We start from the raw sequence: 23,636 nt of genomic DNA on the forward strand, positions 1-23,636 counted from the left end.
TCAGGATTTAAAATGAGTACAATATATAAACTGTAAAAGGGAAGACTGTTCTACTAATTTATGTAAAGAACATTGTTGCACCCTTTTCAAATGTTAGATGTTAATAATGGCACACAGGGCAGAGAAGGGAAGCCTATCTTGGGTCTGATGAACATAGCCACTATTCTTGTGAGGCCATGAGAGAAATAGAGAGGCCAAGGTCAGACAATCAAACTGAAGAAACAGAAACTGTCTGGTAGAGCCAAAGGTTTTGAGTTTAGAAAGAAATCTATGATTAAAACAAAGTTGTTTGAGGGCCAGCACCACAGCAAATTGGATGGAAAGTGAGTGGTTACCATCAAAGAAGCAGTTTGGTATCAGTTGTGCTGGTAGTTGGCCAACCGAGCGAGTATGAGTGAAACCCCCCAAATTATGATTTGAGTCATATATTAGTATTTGACTGCTCTAGACCTCATTAAGCTTGTGTTAAACAGTCCCAACACCAAGCAAAGTGTTGAGGTCTGGACATCTTCAGTCTCAGAATCTCATATGAAGTTTGATATGAGGAGCTAAGCTGATCTAGCATTGTATAAAGTTGTACAAAGCACCACTAAATAAGTGCAGCTTGTTTTGATCCCTTGTGGACTTCAAAGAGTGCCAACAGCTTACCTATGCATGTGTGTTTAGGAGGCAGGTTCTTTAGTGTTACATCATATGTGCAAAGCATTCCATACTACCAGGTGGAATATTGTGCAGACAAGTGGCAACTAGTATTCTATGGGTGTCTGCGCTGAGTTGGCAACAGTGAAATCAGAACACTTGTATTGGGCGTGCTGAACAGAAGAGGCTCAGTGGCATTGCACGCAATGCAGAAGACTTGAGTTCAGACCAAATTACTCCGTGGGTTGCTTGCGTGGATTTGATGGCAAGGTTGATATGGCTGTATGTCAGGCTAGTTATTGACGATTTATATATACTGAGGTTAAGGAATTTAAGGTTTATGTTTCTCCCAAAAAGGGTATGAGAGCGTCAGAACGTGCATAAAGGAGCAGTAAGGGAGAAGTCTGGTCATGACGTCCATAAGACAAACATGTCACAGGAGAACGTGCTTGTGTTGTTGCTTGTTCTGACAGGGAAAGAGACTTTGGATTACAGAAGGCTAGAATTGAAAGGATTAGCAACAGGTCAGGACTCATATTTTCAAACTCTACTAAGTAACAGCAGGAAACAAAAGTCTGTTTGAGTTGGAGCTTGACACTCAAAGTTCAAATAGAGGTGATGTAAACGTTGTAGTGAAGATTAGATCTGTCTAAGGGGGTGCATTCCTCAGTGAGCCTACCCTTATGTGCAGGGGGACTGTTAACCCTGTAGAAGGAAAGGCTGGCAACATCTAATCGTTTTGGCCAATTAATGTGATCTAGGTGAGGTGGATCCACCTTTCATATCAGGCGAGGTGATTAATATTATTGGTTGTTTTAACCCTATGAGCTAAACATAAGAAGGCTGTTAGAGTATGACAGGCATGGTGTGTGGAGCGACAGATACATGTCGGGAGTGGGAGAACCAAAAGCAGAAGCAATAAGATAGGACATATTGAGCAATTGCATACTGAGCAAGTCAGTTGATTGGATGAGGTGGTGATGAATGAGGAGGTTAGATCCTAATCGAGCATGGCAGCATCTGCAATGAAATGGAGAAGATCAGGGGGTGCTGCCTGTGTTGTGAACATGATGTGAGGAAAGGTTTGAAAATGTAGTAATATTTAATTTAAATGTTGTCGATAGGGTTGGGGGTTTAAATTCAGATTCAAATGTTATTAGAAGGGTTGGGGCCTGATTAGAATCACAATATATTGAATTTAAAATAAATTAAATAAAAATATTACCATGACAGGGTGTAACTGCATCTGCTTTGAGCATTTGGGGAAGTCCTGAACAGCAAATGATGGAGATGGTTTACTTTTCCTGAAACACCATTTGAATTCTATTTCATTCAAGTAGTGTGGTCAAGGGTGTCAATGCAGACATCAGATGTGTCAGTATCGAAGATTCATACTACTTTTGACCTAAGCAGTTAAGACTGAATAATGATGTACACATGTTTAATAAACTCTGAAGGGATTTAAAAAAAAGGTTTTGAGAAGTGCATTCCTGATGAAAGGGTCAAGGGGCGTTGCTCTGGAGGAAGAGTACACCACTGATGTCAGTAACCAAAGTGAAGAAATGGTTCCTGACATAGTGTTAGACAGTATATTGGCATGCTAAGTAAGGAAAAATGAAGACATGCTAGAAGTGGAAAGGAAAAGAAGTGGCAGGAGTGGAAGGAAATGCACAGAAATGGGAAAGTGATTCTCTAAGAGAATTGTATCCATGGTTCAACAGCATTTGGAGATGATCAAGGAGTTAAGGAGAGAGACTAATGTATTCTTCTTGCTTAGATGACATATAGAAAGGATGGGGCTGAGGGGTTACTGTCTGATGTCCCAAAGTGCAAAGCTACTACATGCCTTCTGAACCTATAACACCCTACTCCCTAGAGCATCTACAGAGGTGGTAGGCTTGGAACAGGTTGGATGGGGTAAGCCAGTGGGTAAGAGATTGTTGAAATGGTTAAACTAATTATTTTGCTCTTTATCAGGGAGGTAGTTTCTACGGTGGGATGAAACTTTATTATAAACAGAGGTGGCAACAAACCTGTCAGGTGTGGGTAAATAGGGACATTGGTGTCTGTATGAACGAATGTTGTTATATTCTTTGATGGTAATGAAGCAATGATGGTGAACCAAAGGGGGGCTGAACAAATCAGAATTAATGTTGATTATAAAGCCTGTACTGGAGGTACAGTAATATTTATATTGACTGATGACAGTAATGAAGTGTGAGCATATATTATGTCAATAACAGCAATTATATAAATAGTGACTGAACTGAATGCATAGGACACAGTAATTCAAGCATCTCAAGGCTTTAATTACAATCTGATCTGAGCTGGGATTTGTCATGACAAAGGGGTTGGTAGAATTGACAGTTCTAGAAATACTATCTGATTCAGCCGAGACTTTGAGCAGCTGATTTCTGTCTATGCCCTTGACTGAAGAAAGCACATATTTACAGCATGTCAGTGAGAACAAAAAGGGCCTCATTTTGATGCTGGTCGGAAAGCCTCCAATCACAGGTCAGAGGCTTTCCGACTGACATCCAGTATTTAAACTCAAACCGCCTTAATACAAAGGCGGCAGTCGGAGAATGTTGCCTGCATTTCGCCGACGAGTTTCGGAGTTAACCTTGGTCCCAGCTTGCATAGCTGTTTAGAACAGCAGTGAGCAGACTGATCAGTAAAATACTGGACATAGACCCACCTGTGGGCGTAGCACAATTGCCTGTTGGTCCTTGCAGTCCGTTAAATATTAATCCCAGTGGATGCCGCCGTTCTGTAAGTGTGTCAATTCCCCAGTGGGTGAGTTGAAATAGGCAAGCTGATACCGCTGTCCCTCTGCACCACAATAATGGCCTCCACAGTCTGTTCATCGCTCGTTTTTCCATGCGGTGCAGATCCGCCATCTATGCCGGCGGGATTCCTTCGCGGCTGAGCAGGCCGCTAAACATCAAAAACAAGGTTTGCCAAGGTGAAGGAACCACACCAGCAGAGTTAACACACGTAATCCCAGTGGATGCCACCGTTCTGTAATTTCCGCCCTATCGGGTTGAAATTTTAACTTTGTTTGTGGAGGCAGCGCACTTGTGTAAAAGGAACTCTTTAAGTCTGATGGGCATACGAAGGAAAACTACTATATCCAGAATGCCTGAGTGTGACGCCCACATGGGCGGGACTTGTAATTGATTAAAAGAGATGTTCCATACTCACCTGCTTCCTCATTCATTGCGCCAGTGATCAAGAGCTCTGTTATAGCTCGAAACGCGTATGGCAGTATCGAAAGGCTTGAAGACATGCTGACACCCCTCCACCTGTGGCATCGAGTGCAGTTACCCCTGCGTGAGTGTCAAATCCTCAAGGGCAACTTTGGTGGAGAGAATTAATGCGGCTAGTCCAGTCGCGGATTTGCCCCGCCGCTGAACAAGCGGATCTGTGGTGCTCTTGCTTGCGAGCATTCCCAAGAACGTGGGGGGCCTGAGCCATAGAGAGATTGAGGGAGTGATCAGTGGTGCCCTCGGGACCTTCCGCCCTATTGGGTTGAAATTTTTGACTTTGTTTGTGGAGGCAGCGCACTTGCATAAAAGGAACTCTTTAAGTCTGATGGGCATACGAAGGAAAACTACTATATCCAGAATGCCTGAGTGTGACGCCCACATGGGCGGGACTTGTAATTGATTAAAAGAGAGGTTCCATACTCACCTGCTTCCTCATTCATTGCGTCAGTGATCAAGAGCTCTGTTATAGCTTGAAACGCGTATGGCAGTATCGGAAGGCTTGTAGACATGCTGACACCCCTCCACCTGTGGCATCGAGTGCAGTTACTCATGCTTGAGTGGCAAATCCTCAAGGGCAACTTTGGTGGATAGAATATATATATATATATATATAAATATATATATATATATATATATTATAAAACGTGTCAGCATTCATTCAGTCTGAAGCATGGAAAGCACTCTGGTCATCCAATTTCAGCTGTGTTTATTGCAGACCCCCAGCACCCTCCAACAGACTCGTTTCACCTTGCAGCTTCGTCAGTGTCGGCGAACAGAAACCATTTTATCATCTATCGTTCTCACATGTCTTCAGTAGACAGTGAAAAAGGACTTGTCGTATTTGTCCCAATACGGTGGCCATTTTAAAACATGTTTATAGTAGGACAAGCCTTTCAACAATAAATGGTTACAAAAAGTGCAAGTGCATAATTAAAAACAATGACTTTTTACTATATTACGTGAACAATTCATTCAGCATCGAGGGTAACACCAGGGAAAAAATAGAACAATGCTATTTCACTTTTACGGGCTGCTCTTTAAATTCTTTTTTATCACATTAAGAAATTATCAAAAAAATGCGCTAACCTTTAGCGTCTACCACATAGTGTTTCTAGTGGGAAGAATTTTGAATGTATCTTCTGTTGGCTGCCATACCCAACAGTATCTAAGAGAATCTGTGTTCCCCTCTACGTTGCTAATAGTGCCCTGTATGGGCTAACTCAGCTTTTGTCTGGCCCTGTATGGGCTGTCCTGAGTGTGTTAGTTTCATGAAAGTAACCAGAGGTGCGTTAAAAATAATAACAACAATCATGACGGAATCTACTCTAGAGGGAATGAGAGAAATACTGAATACATCTATCTTGTTGCTAAATGTGTGATCCTACACTTTAGGAGATGGTCTTTCCCTCTCTTTCCCTCTATTGGTAAAAAAAAAAACAAATTAGTTAGTTGTTTCTCGTGTGCTACTCAAAGGTGGACAACCTTGGAGCGATCATTTACATGCGGCCGTCCAGCCGCAGAGTATGCACCACCCCGTTATCCTTGGGGGTCACGGCAGTGAAGCAGCAGCCGTACATGGAATCGAGGACGGGCACTCTTGCGGGGTCCATACTGGACTTGATTGGTGCTTTCCGCTCCACACTTCCCATAATGCACAGTCATAGGTTTCAATAACGTTATATTAAGTTGGATATTTCACTCATACAAAACGATAGAAATTCCCATTATAGTTAGTTCAGCTAACTATAACTCGCGCCCCCGCAATGCACTGTTGATGATGTCACATATTACATCATTCATGACATGCGACATGGTCAGTGACATCACTGATGACATCTCAAATGACACCACTGATGACATCACTGATGACATCATCCAGTGACTATGAGTTTCTATAAAATTTGAATAATTTGTATATATATATATATATATATATATGCAAAGGTGTATTAAAGAATGAATGGGTGTATAAGAGTCAGGATGCATGATTAAGTAGGTGTCTGATTGACTGTATAAGTGAGTGATTAATTGTGTCTTACTTAATGCATGTGTTAGCGACTGATACAGACACACAGTTTAGGTTTTCAGATGGTGGTTAACCTCTTCGCCGCTAATGACAAGGGTAACTCGTCATGGACTTTCCATTGATTTCAATGGAAATTATATGTGAAAGAAGAGTAATGCCTTAGCAGCCAAGTGGTTAAGCAGTTGCATTGTTTGGTTAGCAGCTAAATGAGGATCTATATGATTGTTGGGACGAATGTTGGATTTACGCCTCAATGAACAAAAATCCAACATTCGTACCAACAATCAAAAATCAACTGTAGCAAGCCATTCCAATGAAATGAAACATTCTGTCTCACAACTCAAATACATGATTTTGGAAGTTATCAATAAATTTGAGGGGCGTGACAACAACAAATACTTACTCCAAAGAGAGAACTACTGGATCTATAGACTTCAATCCATGAAACCTCATGGGTTAAATGAACGGATCGAATTTTCCTGCTACCTATAACACCTTTGATGAACCCCCTGGACGGGGACATTAGTTCTGGACAGTCTCCTTTTTGTAGCATTAACGCACCTATTATATTTTCCCCATACCTTATTATACCTTTTTGCTCAAGTTGCATTTATCACATGTAACATTCACTATTTGTGCGTTTATTTTATTTCTGTACATATTCGTAAGCACCCTTGGTTTTCACTCACAGAACACAGTATTTTTAACTCCATGTTTCTGATCACGTGACCGGCACATCGGGTTAGATTCACACTTCCGCATTAACTTTACACGCCACTGCCGAGCGTTTCTCGACCCAGGGTGAACACGTTTGGAATTCCCCATTGATTATCTTCTTTAAACGTAAGTTACCACAGCACCGCGTTGGATTACCAACAAGAGCCGAGCACATTTGCACGGACCCCGTTACATTTAGAATAAGCAGTGCTCAGCGCTCGTTTTTAAACATAGAGGTACATCGAGCAGCATTGCTTTAGAAACTTTTGTTTTACCTAAGTAAACTCGGCATTAACCAATCACGAAACACCACTACCTGTGTCTCACCTGTTATAGAGTTGCTCTTTTCACGTACACGAACGGAAACCATCTAACAGCACATTTTAGTTTTTTATTGTGCACCCGCCCATTGATATCATGCAAAAGTTATCGTATTTTCAGGATATGTATTATTATTGTATGTATGATGGTATATTTGTTTAACATTGAGGAGGAATATACATAGGTGTTTTCTTATGTCGTTTTCTTTAGATGCTCCCAGATGAAGGGCAGCAGCCCGAAATGCATTGGAGCTGGAGGAAATAATTACTGATATTTATGATTCACACTGAGTATGTGGGGAAACATACTTCAATGACTTTATTGAATTGAAATATTACCTACCAAATTTGAACAAATTCGTGAAGATTGTTTTTTCAAGAGTGTCGAGGTACATAATCCGCTGATACCAGTGTGCCCTAAGGGATGCAATCAATTTTCAATTGACAGCACCTCGTTTCTCATATTTTTATGAAACATAAAATTGTTATTATTGTTGTAACTTTTCTGACCTATTGTAAAGGGCTCTGAAACCTACGGGGCTAGCCAGCACTATATAAAACTCTTTAAATAAATAAATAAATAAATAAATAAATAAATAAATAAATAAAATAAATAAATAAATAAAATAAATAAGATTGTTATTCAGTGTTCTTTTCCACTACCAAGAAGAATTTGGTAATTGTACTAAACCTATAACTCATCTAAAAAAGTTCTTCAGGCAAGTATACAAAAAGGTTATTGTGTATATTTCAATAGACGCTGTAGTTACTTGACTACTGGATTCTGTAATTAAACAATCACCACTAGATCTGAATTGTGAGCCCTGCTTACCGTAGTGTAGGTCACGGTCAGTAGTCATTAAAGTCTCACAATCACGTACCGTTGGATTCGAAAGCATGGAGTTGGTTGCACCTAATCAGAGGGAGTACACAGAAATAATCACAGACTTTAAATTCTGACATCCTCAATCATAGAATCAAGACCCCGTTTCACTGTTAAGTCCTGCTGAACCATGGTGTACATTTAGCTACGGAAGCACAGAGTCTGATGCACCTCAAAGAAGAGAGTTGTGTAAAAGCAAGCAGCAAGTAATATCGGACATCGTCCATTGTGGGAAAAGACAGCGTACCACTGTTGAGACCTAGAGCAGGTTGTACCTGGTCGAAGGGAGTACCTTCATCTCCACTCTCAGATTCAGTTCTAACATCGTCCATTGTGGGATCAAGACACCGTTCTACAATTGGTACCTGTTCGACTACTGTGTTAGTAGTATACAGAGCACTCCATGCAGCTGGGCCTCAGGCTGTGTTATTAACAAGGGGTAACCCAATTGGAGTCAAAGGACCTGGGAATCAAGTCTTATAGAAAAAATTGGTCCTTGATGTTAATTCAATATATGTATTGTAAACATAAATTAGATATTCATTCTACTTCTGATCAACCTTCGATTGAATCTGTTATGGTTGATAATAATCAAAACAAAACAAACATAATTAGCCCGAAACATTTGTTGATGCAGAAAAGCCACACCTGAAACAAAAAACTCTGTTTCTCACCAAGTTCCGGGAGACTCTCTTATTTATTATACACTTTGAAAAAATATGATAGGTATTTACAACGTAAAAAATACACAGTTATTTACACAAGGGATTCACTGTCAAAAATTGACATGCAAAGATAAGAGTGATAGTAAGTGCTTGTGTGTGAAAAGCGACCAAGGAGGTCAGTGAGAAAATAGGTTAAAATACAGTAAAGCTTTTTGGACAGAGACTAAGGTTCAATCCTTAGTGTAGGACATGAGCGAGCCTGCCCTTGATGTTATATTCGCAAAAAATGTAATTCTTTCTTGCTGGCACGTAATTGAAAAATCCTCCATATTCTGATTGGTACAAGGGAGAGGGGCTTAGGAAGAACAATGCAGGTACAGGCTCAGTAGAAGTGTGTTGATGTTTTGACCCAAAAACGAACATGGTAACTTATTTTCTCAGGGGCGGGTCTTCATCAGGACGGGGGAGGTGGGAACCCAATATGCACGAAAACAAGGTAACCCCAACGTGAGTGGGCACCCTTCAATGGTGTGCCACTAAGTGCGCAATCAGTCAGCACCCCACAGCTATGGTATAATATAAGCGGTTGCAATGTCAGCACCACGATCGATATCATGCCCAAAATCCAAACGGTAGATAGATTTAAGGATGTAACTTAATGTACATTTAGGAAACGTGAGCCATCAAACTTCGCTCTGTCCGCACACGCTGCCTCTAAAGTCGTGACTGTCAGGCTGGGCGCTGTGTGCCTGTGTAACAATAGCCTACGTTGATCCCAGGAGCCTTCCGACGTCGCAGACCTCAGTCCAGGAGCTTCTGCCAGCACGTGGTGGGCCCTCTTTCACATACGGCAGTGTACCAGTACGCTGAGAGCATCATTTACGCAGCCACCTTTGCTCACGGCGTCAACCTCGTGGCGGTGTAAGCTACGCAGACCCAGCAGACACGTCCGCCATTCCGAAACAAAACCACACCCAGAGAAACATTCCTTTTATTCATACCCCTATGCTAGCCTTGTGTACCTCCAGCCAGTCCACTACGCTAACAATTTGGGGAGGAGGGGACACGTACATGCTATGTTTCCGTAATCTTCCCCACTGACTGCACTATCATGGTTGTGTCCACTGTCTACTTCACTCGATAGACCATCAGTGTATGTTGACATGCACATGTCTGTGCTCTGCATACTCAAGTCTGTCCGGCACATCCCCTCAATACTTTGCATTGTATACTTTTATAATCGAGAATCACTTGCCACCTTCACACATACTTTTCTCCCACCTCTCCCTGCATTCTGCATTGTGTGGCAGAGGTGCGATGCCATGTTTGGTTTATGTACATGACTAGACATGGTTCCCACAGTACATAGTGTTGTTGTGTCTGCTACATGTACATGTTGTTTGTCATGTTGTATGTGATTATATTGGGTAGCACGTTCATTCACGAGCAGTGGTTTCTCTCACTTACATATCACTGTCTTAAAGAAGATACAGAACTTTTTCTCACAGGTGAAAAGTGCAACCACAATGGCTGTCATTCATTACTATGCAAGAATGTCCAACTGGACGACGCTTCTGAGCTTACAGCCCCCAATCTTGCCTGCTTTCTTAAAAGTACGCCAACTCTCACAATCAGACCAACATTCACACAGTTTTCTAATGGCAGTTATCTGCCTCTCAATAACATGCACTTCTACGGAATGTAAGCTGGCACACCATATGACCTTATTGTTTCAAACAAGTAACCTCCTGTGGCAATGTCTATTCCCACACACAAAGTAACTCCCAAACTTCAACTTGGCCTTCAATCCTACTTTGAAAACAGATTTCATTAAACTGACCAAACTGAAAGCACTTTTGTTCAGATCAGAAGTGTCCCTCACTTCTGCAAAATAAATGTATCAACTGCAGATAGCATGAACTTCAAGTAAAATACAGTCCCTTTTAAATACGAACCTCCCAACTCTCAAGGTCTGGCACACTTTTTTAACATGGTGTCCTTCGGCCTTGTCACAGGCTTTCAAACTGTTTTCGGTATAATACCAGACTTCATTCATTCGATCATATTCGGAATAACAGGAACAGTGCCCATGAATCTCGCGGCCATCCTACTACTTTTTTGCTTGTAACAAATGGCTGCGCTCCCTGTGGTAACAACCATGTCTGACAGAATACGCCTCAACGCAAAGCTACATCAATACTGTCAAAAAATTGAACAACTTTCTGGCTGCCTGCCTCTATCTATTATCGGAGCCAGCTACAACATGACATTTATTTACACATATGCAATCTGCGTGCAGCCATCTTTTTATTGCAAAACTTGCCCATTAGACTGCGTAATGGATGCATGCCTTGCCAACATCCCAACAATCGCTCCAGATATCTAGCAGGTAATGGAGTATATGGAAAACCATGAACTTGATTGTCCGGGAAGTGGAGAAATGGCGGATGCAACGTAAAAAGGTTTTCTGGCGGAATGGGATTTCTGCACAGCCGCGAAAGATCTCCTGCAACGTGCAACCTTTCAACCATTTCAAATTGCCGCTCCATCATTCGAGGAACATTACTGTCTCTTCAAGGATATGACTTGGATCGCTTTGCTTTTCTCACACGGCAACAATGGCCTCTTGGAACATTGCGCATCTCAAGTCGCTGAAGAACTTCCGGACTGCAATCTCCAAGACTTGTAAGAAACTCACGTTATTCTTGGATTGATTTTTTCCATCTTTTTTTACTTTTTCCTTTAAATGTTTTAATACACTTCAATTGAACTACTTTCACATAATAATTTTCTAAGTATGCTGAGACATTTGAACTCTGTTTCCATCATTGCCCCTTACATCTCCACTTTAACCAGGGAATGTATGGCCTATGCAAATACGCCATTTATGCCTGCATGTTATCCACAAAGCCATTTCACACAAATTTACTCATCCTCAGCCTCTGCTCACAAGCTGGCGATCAAGATAAAAAAACACGACATTGTTTAGGAACTGGTTGGCACAGTCTGGTAATCGTATCCTACCCTTATTTTCATTATAGAATTTAGTCAATCATGTCTAATAGCTATTGTTTATGTCACATGGAACGGTAACATATAATGTGGAATTCACTGATATTGAAGCTTCGGTTTGAATACAACAGAAGTGGTTCGAGTTTGCCTCAGCTCGATGCCTTAGCTCTAAGCAAAGGAATGTTTTTTTGAAACAGCTGAAGACAACAATGTATGGATTGACGAGAAGTGTACCGAATGTGCTTCTGAGAAGCGCAATGTTTGTGTTCCTCCTCAAAGTTCTGGTGTGGGTAGAACTATTACCAATTCTGACATGCACCAGATTGAGTCTACTGTAGAAGAGATTGCTGACTGTTCTACTGTTGATAATATTGTTCTACAAAAAAGGAGTACCAGGGTACATAAGAAGCTTAGGGCCATATGTATCCACACATTTCCCCATAGACACAGAATAGGCAAAACCCTTTGATACATCTGGCCATTGATGATTACATTTTGCAATATTTTTTTGTTTTCTTAAAGGATGCATGTGGTAATCATATCCTGCCTTTATCTTCATAATAGAATTTAGTGTCATTCAAGTCTAATAGGTTTTGTTTATGTCACATGGAACTGTAACATGTAATGTGGAATTCACTGATGCAGGAGCTTACATTTGAATACACAGAAGCGATTGGAGTTTGCCTCAGCTGGATGCCTTTGCTCTTACATCAGTGAGTCCATTTATGGCACTTAAATAAAGACACTTTTTATATAACTTTCAGACTCCATCGCTTTATTACACACAGCCAATTTCTTAGACACACCTGATTTCACCATTTCTCTTCTGTGGCATGGCAACATTCTGCATTATATTCTTCCCAATTATTTCTTTATTCCTGCTTGCTAAAATACTGCATTCGAGTCTTCAGACCGGTAGGGGTGAGTAGTTTGCTTCCCACTACCTGTATACTATAAACGCATACTCGTGGAGAGGTGTGGCTCACTGGTTAGAGGCGGCAAACCTGTAAGCAGAGAACGGCCCGGGACCAGGGTTCAATTCCCGACGCGGCAGGGTCGTGGACCAGGGCTCAACGGACTCGATAATTCTCGCCTCAGTGCCTACCCTAACCTGGGAAAACACTCAGTAACTCTGGGCATTAAGCTTGCCTCATCTCTACAACAGCCCCCCACAGCCGCCGGGGATGCCTGGTTTCACCCTGGAGATACCCAGAAAGGGACCATCTCACAGGGAAAACCAGGACGCGGTCTGCAGCGCCAGGATACTCGGTTAGAGTAACAGTGCACTTTACATGTACCCCACATTTACATTTACATTTACATACTAACACTACTTACACACATATGCTACAGCGCCCAGTATTCTACACTGCCCACAACTCATCACTTTACAGCAATCAGCTCATGGCTTAGACTCACGGTTCCATCCCTGAGTCTTCTGGTCGGTAGCAGTGAGTACTCACTCACGCTATATTCTAAATGCACACTAACACCACCTGAATAGCTATGCTACAATGGCAAGTATGCTACAGCGCCCAGAGCACATCAGTTTACAGCACTCAACTCATGGTTTAGGCCTACACTTTCATCTCCGAGTGTACCAGCACCTCACCTCAGCACCATCTCACTGTGGCAAAACAGCACTTTCACACCGGTAGGGGTAAATACTTTGCCTCACACTCCCTGTATAGCACACACTAACCACCCCACAGAGCTCGCAGCACTCCTACCCTCCTCTTTCCTATATTTTCACCCTTTTTCCCCTTACTTGCTTCAAAGGAATCACAAAATGGCTGCCAACACTTCCTACTTGCCACCGTTTCGCAACGAATAAGCAGCAAGCTCGTGCTCGTAACGCCTCAGCCAATCAAATGGCAGAATTCCTAAATATCAATATCTGTAAATTCTGATATTCTCCAAAACTACTGAACGGATTTACACCAAATAAACAGAAACGTGCTTTCTAGACCAAGACCCTTCTCCCTGCCACATTAGGGGTAATTCCGTTCAACCTGTAGTCTTGTCTAAAGTTTCCTATGGAAATTGCATAGAGAAAACTCGTATTGGGACCGCCTTTTTTCTTAACCCCCCTTGATGAATCACCCCCAAACTTTGAACATAAGAGCTGATATGAATAAAGAATCAGTTTCATGAAGATTCATCAAACAACGCCAAAGTTATAAGCAAAACAAACAATGCTCTTCCTATGGAAACTTGGTCCTAACTATAACTACCTACTGGCGACTAAACCTGATTTTAATCTATGTGGTTTTTAACTTAAATGAAATTTAGCAATACTGACATAAACTTAATAATGGTGATCCAAATAGTGTATACAAACACAAATACTTTTAAGGTGTCACTTGTAAATTAATGTACATACACTATGTTTTCTTTCCTTTTTACTTAGTGGGGTTCATTTGAAAAAGGTCTGCTTATGGGGGGTATAAGAAAGACCTTGTAAAGATTTTATGTTAGAGGGTATCACAGGTTATATACACAGGTAATGTAAACATTATATAATAGCTTTAATTGAGTGAATTTTGTAGACACAGTAGAGCTTTTCCTAATTATAGATTAGGAATTTAATCAAAGAACTGCGCTATTTTGAATTTAAGGTGACAGTAAGATGCAAATTAATGTCTGGTCAATGCTAAGCAGTATTCATAGTACTGGTAACAAAGGATGTTATACTATGCAAATGATATTGACAATATGAAATTATATTATACAATGCGAGTATATTCATTCCACAATTGTTAGACAAATTTGAAGATGTTGCATTAAGCAGATATTAGAAAATGTCACCGAAAAGTTTTTTTAAAATGCATTTTATGGTTTATTATAGATATTTATTGCACTATTCACTTTGTTCAAATACATTTATATGGGTTTCAGCATTCATGCTGCTAACAATGAATTATCCGTTTTTCTACAGTTTTTCAATTTTTTGTATATTTCTATATTTATTGTTAGGAAATATGTTTAGGTTATATAATGTGTTGATACAGCCAAATAACTCGCTTTAAATATATTAATGCATATATTGTTTCCACGCCTTAAAAGAAATCCTTGTATAGTATGTTTTCAATGTCTATGGAAGAGGACATGTGACTCACAGGAGGAAGGTGCATTTGAAAAATCTTTAAAAAGTAAAGCTGGCGCGGTGCTCATTGTGTGATCAAGAGCACTTGATGCTTGAAACACGTCATCTTTGAGAGGTTGCAATAATAAAATCATTGCCTAACCTGAAGCCGTGGGGTCTGTCTCTTCATTTCGCTGTCTCTGTTTACCTGAGGGTTGATTGCAATGCGTAACTGTATGGACTAAGGTACTTTTGACATTAAAGGGCTGAGTGCTCTACGTCCCCAATGTGTGCAGCCGCCCACGACATATGTATCCTGCATAAAGCATAATATTCTTGATTAATATTCACAATAATGTGCTCTCATGACCAACGCTTTTCTTGCTAATAACAGTCACGACAACTGAGTTATCTTGGGTTACATAGGACTGCCAATTATCTATGAAGTAATACATATGTCGTGGGCGGCTGCACACATTGGGGACGTAGGGCACTCAGCCCTTTAATGTCAAAAGTACCTTAGTCCATACAGTTACGCATTGCAATCAACCCTCAGGTAAACAGAGAGTTGATTATACACGCACGTGTAATCACGAGCGTCAGCAAAGCGATATTGTCCCTGTAAACTGCGGACACGCTTTCCACATGCAGTAACGTAAATCAGCGCCACAATGCTGCAAAAACCCACGACCCCGAAAGGTATAATTGTATTGGCAATAACATCAATTGAAACTACATGTCCCAGCATGCCCTAGTTAACCAGAGGGTGTGCTCATAGGCTGAATGTATTGAAATAATGAAGGGACTAATCACCTAAGCTACCGTGAACAGGAACTACGGTTCGAAACGCGTAGGGGTGTTTGTCACGTTTTGAAATAAAGAAACTGCAAAATCATCAAGGTGTGTGCAGCGATTCCTTGGTATTCCACGAAATTGGGACACTGTCCTGGTCCCATCGCTGGCACCTACTGATCTGTGCTCCCGCTGCGACAGGACAACTCGTGAGATTATATATATATATATATATATATAGATAGATATGGATATATGTGTATATACATATATTGCATGATATCAGTGTAAAGCAATATATTTTTCTGATATTTTTGTACTTACCATTATACATATCGGGAAACAATATTTTTTGTAATCAACATTTTTGGATCAATATTTAGGCATCTCAATATTGTTGGAATCGATATTCTGTCATGGATCTTCCTGAGGATCAAAAATTTCATTATTCATATATTCAGTTAAGGAGAAAGTCCCATTGTATAACATTCTATGAAAATTGTAATGTCAATGTGATGAAGAGCAAACTAAGGTGTTTGGCTAGCTAAAGAAAGACATAGTACATTCCTCTGCCCTACCTGGTTTGTGCCCTCATTTGCTCTCTTTTCCTAGGGACATTGGTGACTGTCAATTTAATGGTAGCAATCCTGGGCCACCAGTTTAGAAACACACAAGTTGTTCCTGCTTATGCATGCATCACTCCACCCAGTCTTTAAAGGACAGTCTCCATGAAAATGCACATAAGTACAGTGTAGTTTATATATCTAAGGAGACCATCCATTGTTAGGAAGAGGCAACCAAATCTTGATTTGTAGCAATAGTGACCTCTCCATATGAATTGGAATGGACTATTTACTTAGAAATGTGATAATGTGAAAATCTGAGCATCATTCAGCCAAAAGATGGCAGAATGATGCACTGCATTTGGTTCAACGTTGAATTACTGGGCAGACAATTATTATCGTGCATGTTCTTAAGGACCAAGTATTTTACCTGCCAAGAATAATTTGCTCTTCAAGACATAATCAGAAGCAATTGCATATTTTTACAATTTGAAAGTTCCTAAATTATCATTTCGGATAAAGCATCTTTTCATCAATGTAATGGCAAAGGTGTAATGGGACGTATTAGTTTGAGATGAGATCAGAATGTGCATTTGAAGACATCAGGAAATATGACAAGTTGAACCCATTTCTATGGACAGGGATGATGAAGACGATTGAAGCTAATTTCAATGTGTGAAATGAGGCCTTAGTCTTTGTGCACAAAGACAGATGCATAAGGTGCTATTCGGCTTTGAATTAGTGAGGGACAGAAATTTGGGGTGAAAAACGAGGGCTGTCCAAAAACGCGGGTAGTAGAAAAGTGTAAATATAAGCAAGTTTACAACTGAAACACTCATATAATCATGGTGGTCATGGCTGCTGATCTACTGTTAGTGTCTTTGATGCAGGCATCACTGGAAGGTGTTCAGATGCCTTACAAAACCCTATTGTCAGTCGAGAATGAATTGAGAATCCTATACCAGACCAAGGAAAGGGATGTGCCGCTCTAAATGGCAAATTGTGTGCTCTATCTGTATGCAGGCATATGAACTGGTGCTCTATGGTCTACACATACCAAAAAGATAAGACCCCAAACAAGTATGCTGATTAAGTATGGCCAATCTGAAGAGCATTTTAGGTTTGGATGGGGAGAAGCAGTGCCCATTGTGTACCTGGGAGGAGAAGTTGTATAAAGAGAAAATTAAATGGATGATTAATGCGTTCCACTCTCTAGGAGAAAGCTCCCAAAGCATTAGGGACACCGGTTCATCCTTTTTGTCTTTAGAAAAAGAAGCACCTTCTGGTCTGACATGCTTTCATGGAAAGGATGTCAGGAACCGAATGGTATGACAAGATCTCCTTCTATTCCGATGATATTCTGTTATATTTGGCTAGGCCTCCCTTTTCACTTATAAGTGTCCTCCATATCTCTGCGCTATTTCAAAAATATTCCAGATACACTATTAACTTGGATAAAACCCTGATCTACGTCTTGAGTGGTGATCCTCCGAGTTTACTGGTGGGATGTGATACTCAAATAGTTACAGACGACTTTCAATATTTAGGGATGTATATTACACCGGACTCCTCCATATTTTATGAATGTAACCTACTGCCCCCCTTACATCGCCTTAAGGCAGATATAAGTCAGCGGAAAACACTACCCCTCACGCTTTTAGGTAGAACAGCCCTCTACAAGATGATGCTGCTCCCACTTTTTACGCCATATTCAGTCCCAGTGAGATACTTCCAAGTAATCGACCCAGAGGTTAAAGCCCTGCTCTGGAACCAGGGCACCCCTTGTATTGCCCGTACAAAACTGACAAAGAGAGTTGGTACAACGGTGGCATTGCTCTACCTTATATCATGATGCACGATCGAGAATCCTTCCGCTACCTCCAGGCCAGAAATACGTTATATAAAGTCATTCCCAAGGGTTCGGAAGTGCTAGTTTTCTAGCCTCTGGAGGAAAGCTTGTTGGATGACATACTCCCTGAGAAGGCCATCTCATTGACCTACTGCAAAATCTTCAATCATACTCTAGATGCTCAGGAGAAAACGGGTGCAAAGTGGACTGATGACATAGGGGACCAGGATGATGACGACTGGAGAGATGCATTGGCCTCCCCGTGAAGTAGCAATCCGATTATGATTATGGCTAATACAACTCAAATAGATGCACTGTACATATTACACTAGCACAGTTCTGGTGAAAATGGCCCTGTGGGTGTGGCCGGGAGGGTACCTATATTCATCAATGGTGGCACTGCCCTATCCACCAGGAATACTGGAAAAAGATCATTGCTGGAATGTCTCTTATTTGTAACTCACCTATAGATGGTTCCACCCATAAACATCTGGGATGCCACGGATCTGTCACGATTTGAGAAGAGCTGAGTTACTTTGGGCTGTATAGTCGCGAAGCACAACATAGCTAAATCATGGAGGGGAGGAATTCAGTTACATACAAGGATTGGGCGGCGGAAATGGATTGGTGAATGCAGGCAGAGAGGGTGGTATATGAAAGTAGGGGTTGTCTGCAAAAGTGGGCTAAAATCTGGGGCCCTTGGAATGAAAGTAGAGGTCTGTTGGGTACTCCTGTTATACCCCCTTCCTCCCTTGTGGTAGCTGATGAAGATAACTAAATGTGTTAATGTGGAACGATGTTACCTGCCTTTTGTACAATTACCCAACGCCTATACATGTATCTACACTATGTATTGTGGTTATTGGAAGCCTAGATGCAATTTAATGCTCTCTGGTTTTTTCTTTGTTGGATTTGTATGTTTTGTGTATTATTTAGAATAAAAAGATTTCAACAAAAAAATAAAATATGCTAACAATAGTCACTAAAGTCAAAACGTGAATCACATATATGTATAGAAACACAATATTTGAAGTTTGTATTTTGAAATTAGAATTTTATATTTTTTTATTTTTGTAATTTTGTATTTGTGAGATTTTGGGTTGTTGTTTTGGAAAGGTGAAACTCTCCTCAAGCAATCGCCATAGATCCGGGGAGGATGAACCACAAAATGTCTTTCTAAATTAACCTGTGCTTATTCCTCTGGTAGTTTGGCACAAAAACCGTCAGGCTTAACTTATAGGCAATGTGCAAAGTATTTGTGAAGGACATAAACAGCAATAAAGTGAAAACAAAACGCACAAGAAATCTCACACCAACTTAGGTAAATAGAGTAAAATTATTAGAGACCAACATGCCAAAAATCCAATCAGTAGTAGTGGACATAATACATTTTAAAGATTTCAATACAATTAGTGCCAAAAGGGGCAAAGCACGAACTCAGGGTAAGTGGTCATTGTGACCCAGGACACAGTCACAAGTTCAGGGTGACTGCAATGTAATACTTGCAAGGAACAGGACCAGGTTTGGCACACTGGGAATTGTACCTTATGTCCTTGGTATGCAATCTGCATGGCATTGCTTTGCAAGGCTTCACATTATCTGGCTTTGGTTCCAAGGAACTGTGAGGGCTGCAATGTGAGGTCCTGTATCAAGATGAATCACTATGAGTTGGTTCCAATGAGAAGTGGAGAGAGCTGTGTGGCAGCTGGGCCAGTGTATCTGAAGTACAAGTGTGGTAGATGACAGGTCCACCACCCATCCTGCCAGACATTGCCCATCCTGCCAACACCCAGGCTGTCTGAAAGGACAACACAAAGGCAAACTGCCAACTACACCTATGCATGTGAACCAGGAACAGGCTGCAGACACTATATGATTAGGGCAAGAAAATTCCAACTTTCTAAAAGTGACATTTTCAGAATTTACTGCAAATCTGACTTTACCACTAAAGACGGTTTTAAATTAAATTTCTCAGACACCAAACATGACATGTCTGCTGGCTCTAAGTTATCACTTATTAAATGTAATAAGGTAACACAATCTTATCTTATGGGAGATGTAGGCCTGTGAACAGTGAAAAATGAATTTGTGAGTTTTCACTATCAGGACATGTAAAACTTAAAAGTATAACTCCAATTATTTAATACAACATACCCTGCGCTATGGGCTGCTTAGGGTCTACCCTAGGGATGTCTTATATGTAATCAAAAGGAAGGTTTAGGGCTGTTAACCTGTTGCCTGCGCCGCAAATTCTGCGCTAGTGCGGAACGTTCCATTGAGCGAATGAGATAGGAACGTTCAGCGGACGCGCCCAGCACTAGCGAGGTAGTGCACGCGACGTCTGTTGAACGTTCCCCGCACTTAAGGGGTTAAAGGTTTATTTTGCCAGGTCAAAATGGTAGTTTAAAACTGCACACACAGGCTGCAACAGCAAGCCTGAGACAGGATTAAAGGGCTATGTAAAATAAGTTCTTAATCCCCAGAAGAAGCACTTTCTATGCCAGCCCTAAGTATATGGTATTCCACTTTGCTAGGGACTACAAGTAAAATAATAGTGCCAATTGGGTGTAAGCCTATTTCACCACGTTTAGAGAGAGCACAAGCTGGTTAGCACTGGTTAGCAGTGGTAAAGTGCTCACAGCCCAAAAATTCTACAAAACAGGTTTAGAAATAGCAAGGGTGAGGCAAAACGTTTGGGGATGACCCTGCAGAAAGAGCCAATTCCAACAGTTTTGAAGTTTGTATTTTGGATATTTGAATTTGAAGTAAATTGATTTCAAATTGTGCATGTCGATATTATATTTGTAATTATTATTATTTTATGATGATGATGAAAATGTTGAAAGTTATATTTTTCAACAAAACAGCTGGAAACATTCAAGTTATTGATGCCATGTCTATTCTAGGGTGAATAAACTATGTGGGGGGCCCATAATCAGTAAAAACCTAGTAGTTCACCAAACAATTCTGTGCGTAAATGTTCCAGGCAAGTGGCAGCTACGGCTAAGCTCATTATTATCATCATCAGCATTATCATCACCATTGTGTTAATGTTAATATACGCAGTAGTAAGTTTTTAATTGCTGTTATTATTAATATGTACCATAGAACTTTTTAATAATTATATTTTGTTAAAATTCTATTAATAAATGTGTTCCTTTCTCATTAACATGAGTTGTAAAGAGCTCATCTATAGCCATGTCCCTTTTGATAGGTATGTGACTTATTGTCTTCTCTTGCAAGATTGTCCTTCCACTGCCAACTTTTAGATATGAGGAATGCTTTTCTCGTAATCATTTTCAGAATGACACTGTTGGTATGGGGTCCTGGAAGCAACAAATACTCTGTCTCCTGGAACACACTGATGGATGAAAGAAGATTATGTTCCAAACTGTCTAGTCATGTCTAATCTACAAAACGGTTTTATGGAGTCCCCCATTATTTCCTTTGAAGACCTTCAAATTATAATATGATGTGATGTTCAGACTAGAAAATAGCATTTTACAACTTGTTTCGTGTTCGCCATCACAAATTGATTGAAAGCAGGATAGTGTCAGATATTTTGAAGCTGATTGCAAAGTGCATTCTTTTTTTGTCCTTCGTTTGTTTCACTCTAAAAGAGTACAGCCCTTTCCCATTTATTCATATTTAGACCTGCAAGTACATTTTATCACTCATAGGTAATCTTGCATAATCAGAAATGTATTGACCTACCTCCAGCTCACATCATTTTTAATTTATTTAGGCTGACGCCATCATTTTGACGTGCGTGTGAATTATTGGTTGGGATGGATGGTATTCCACAGCAGGTAATAATTAACTTGTTAAGTCCAGTTAAAGTTGTTAATTTAAACCTAAACGTAGGGCCTGGTAGATATGGTAGAGACAAACAGGCTTCACTTTGAGAAAATGTGCATCCGTTGAGAAGTGCCAAAACTGTTAAAAAGCCAATAAAAGAGCATCAAAAAATCCCTCCCCAATTTAGACAATAGAGTTACATTTCATAAAAAAAATTCAATAAAGGAAGCCAGAGATATGATTTGTTACAGAATAAGAAAAAATGTTGCCAAAAGCAAATGGTACTTACTGATTGTGGTAGACATATGTTTTCAGGCTGACTATAATGGAGTGCAGGGGGATACACTAACCAAGTTTAAACAGGTAGGAAGTTTTACCTTTTTTTTGGAACTCAAAATCTCTTAGCGGGATCAAGGTAGCAGGCTGTATTTGAGAAGCGCTCATGAAGCTGTTGGTTTTGGCTGGAAAAGCTTAGGTTGGGAGAAACTCAAAATTCATGCCCAGGGAAGTCCTCTTGCTGATCAGGTACTTTTAACGCCTTCCCTGGGCATAATTTTTATCTTCAACTTAGGCCCTCATTACGATGGCATGCGTACTGCCACCGGCAGGCCATTGGTAGTCGTCTGCCCACCATCTAGGGCATCAGTCCGATCGCTGCATTATAATGCAGCTGGTTGAAATGCAGAGATGGGGGTAGGACCACCAACTCCAAAAGGATCAAAAATCCCGTCAGAACAGCGGTCGGATTCCTAATCCCTACAAAGGGGGCAGTGCCTGCACAGGCAACACCATTTAGGATATCCCTTTCCTACTGCCTGGTCATGACAGCCCCAGGCAGCCAGAAAGGGACTTTGGCAGCCCCTAGCAGGTTCCCATCATCCCTCAGCCTCTACTATGAGGCCTGGGAGACACATTTGGTGCCCCCCCAAAACATCAATGCATCGTGTGTCAGGCACCACATGGTACCTGGCGCACAGTGCATGGATGTTTGAAAACATCCTTTTTTCAGCCGCAGTACAAGCCGCATTATAAAAAGAGATGTTTCCAACTGCCTGCACGGCGGTCTCATTCTAATATGGCAGGTGGGACTGCAGACTACTTGTCAGCCAGTCCCATTCCTGCTGCAATGGCCGACTGACCGACATTGTAATTTGGCCTTAGTCTTTTTTTTGGAGCTCAGAATTCTTCAGTCGGGCAAAGGTGCAGCTGTATCCAATATTGAGCGCAGAGCAGAGAAACTTCTTTTCTCACCCCAGTGAAGACACGCCTTGGGCCGATATGCTGAGGTGTTTGGTCCTGGTCCTCCAGTGGTTGGAATACAACACGTTTTTAAGTCCCAGGATAGGGGAAGTTGATGTAGACACAGTCACGGGTTCTAGGGTCTCAAGAACAGAAGTTAGGGATCAAAATTATTTCCAGCGAAGGCCACAAGCGGGGTCCAGGGCAGGTCCAGTTAATACTGGCCATCTGGGCACTTCAAGGAAAAGGCTTCTTTGAGCATGTTGTGGACCAGGAGCTACACAGGAGGTCGGCACACTTCATTGTTCGATATTAAGGAAATACTCCAAGTGGCAGCCTTTCTACTTAAGGAAATTCAAGCAAAATCTACTTTAGTCTGATCATCTGAAATCTTCATAAGCGTACACATGAAATGTTGCCTGGATAGATTATGAGGGAACGTTAATTTCTTGGGGCCTCCTCTAAATTTCTCTGGCAGTGCTAAAGGTATTATGGGTAGAATGTGGGTGTATGTCTACACATTAGCCTTCCAGTCTTTTATAAGAGATAGAAAGGCCCAAGGGTCAGTAACAATAGGTTCTGTAGTTAACAATACTTGACTAGTGTCTATCTTGTCAGGTTTAATATATAACCAGTTTATTCTGTATTAATTCCTTTTGTAACCTTGTTTCTCAGACCCTATTATACTAAGCTGTTTGTGCCTAATTGCCTCATCTAGATTCTGAGATGCATGATATCATCACAGTCCCTGAATGCACAACCTGACTTAATCTGGATTA

General features: G+C 40.9%; 1 protein-coding gene across 4 annotated transcripts in view; it reads right to left on the minus strand.

The window, feature by feature from the left end:
* Window positions 1-23,636, minus strand: part of CMKLR1 (chemerin chemokine-like receptor 1) — a 317,974-nt gene that overhangs the window by 41,654 nt on the left and 252,684 nt on the right. Inside the window, exon 3 of one of the 4 annotated variants that reach the window (XM_086943086.1) lies at window positions 7,804-7,884. The exons of the other annotated variants lie outside the window; for them this stretch is intronic. The gene's annotated coding sequence lies outside the window, so the exon portion shown is untranslated. The remainder of the gene's footprint in view (window positions 1-7,803; window positions 7,885-23,636) is intronic. 4 annotated transcript variants of the gene reach the window in all.

This window comes from Lissotriton vulgaris, chromosome 11, assembly GCF_964263255.1.
Source record: "Lissotriton vulgaris chromosome 11, aLisVul1.2, whole genome shotgun sequence".
In the NCBI taxonomy this organism is placed as follows: domain Eukaryota; kingdom Metazoa; phylum Chordata; class Amphibia; order Caudata; family Salamandridae; genus Lissotriton; species Lissotriton vulgaris.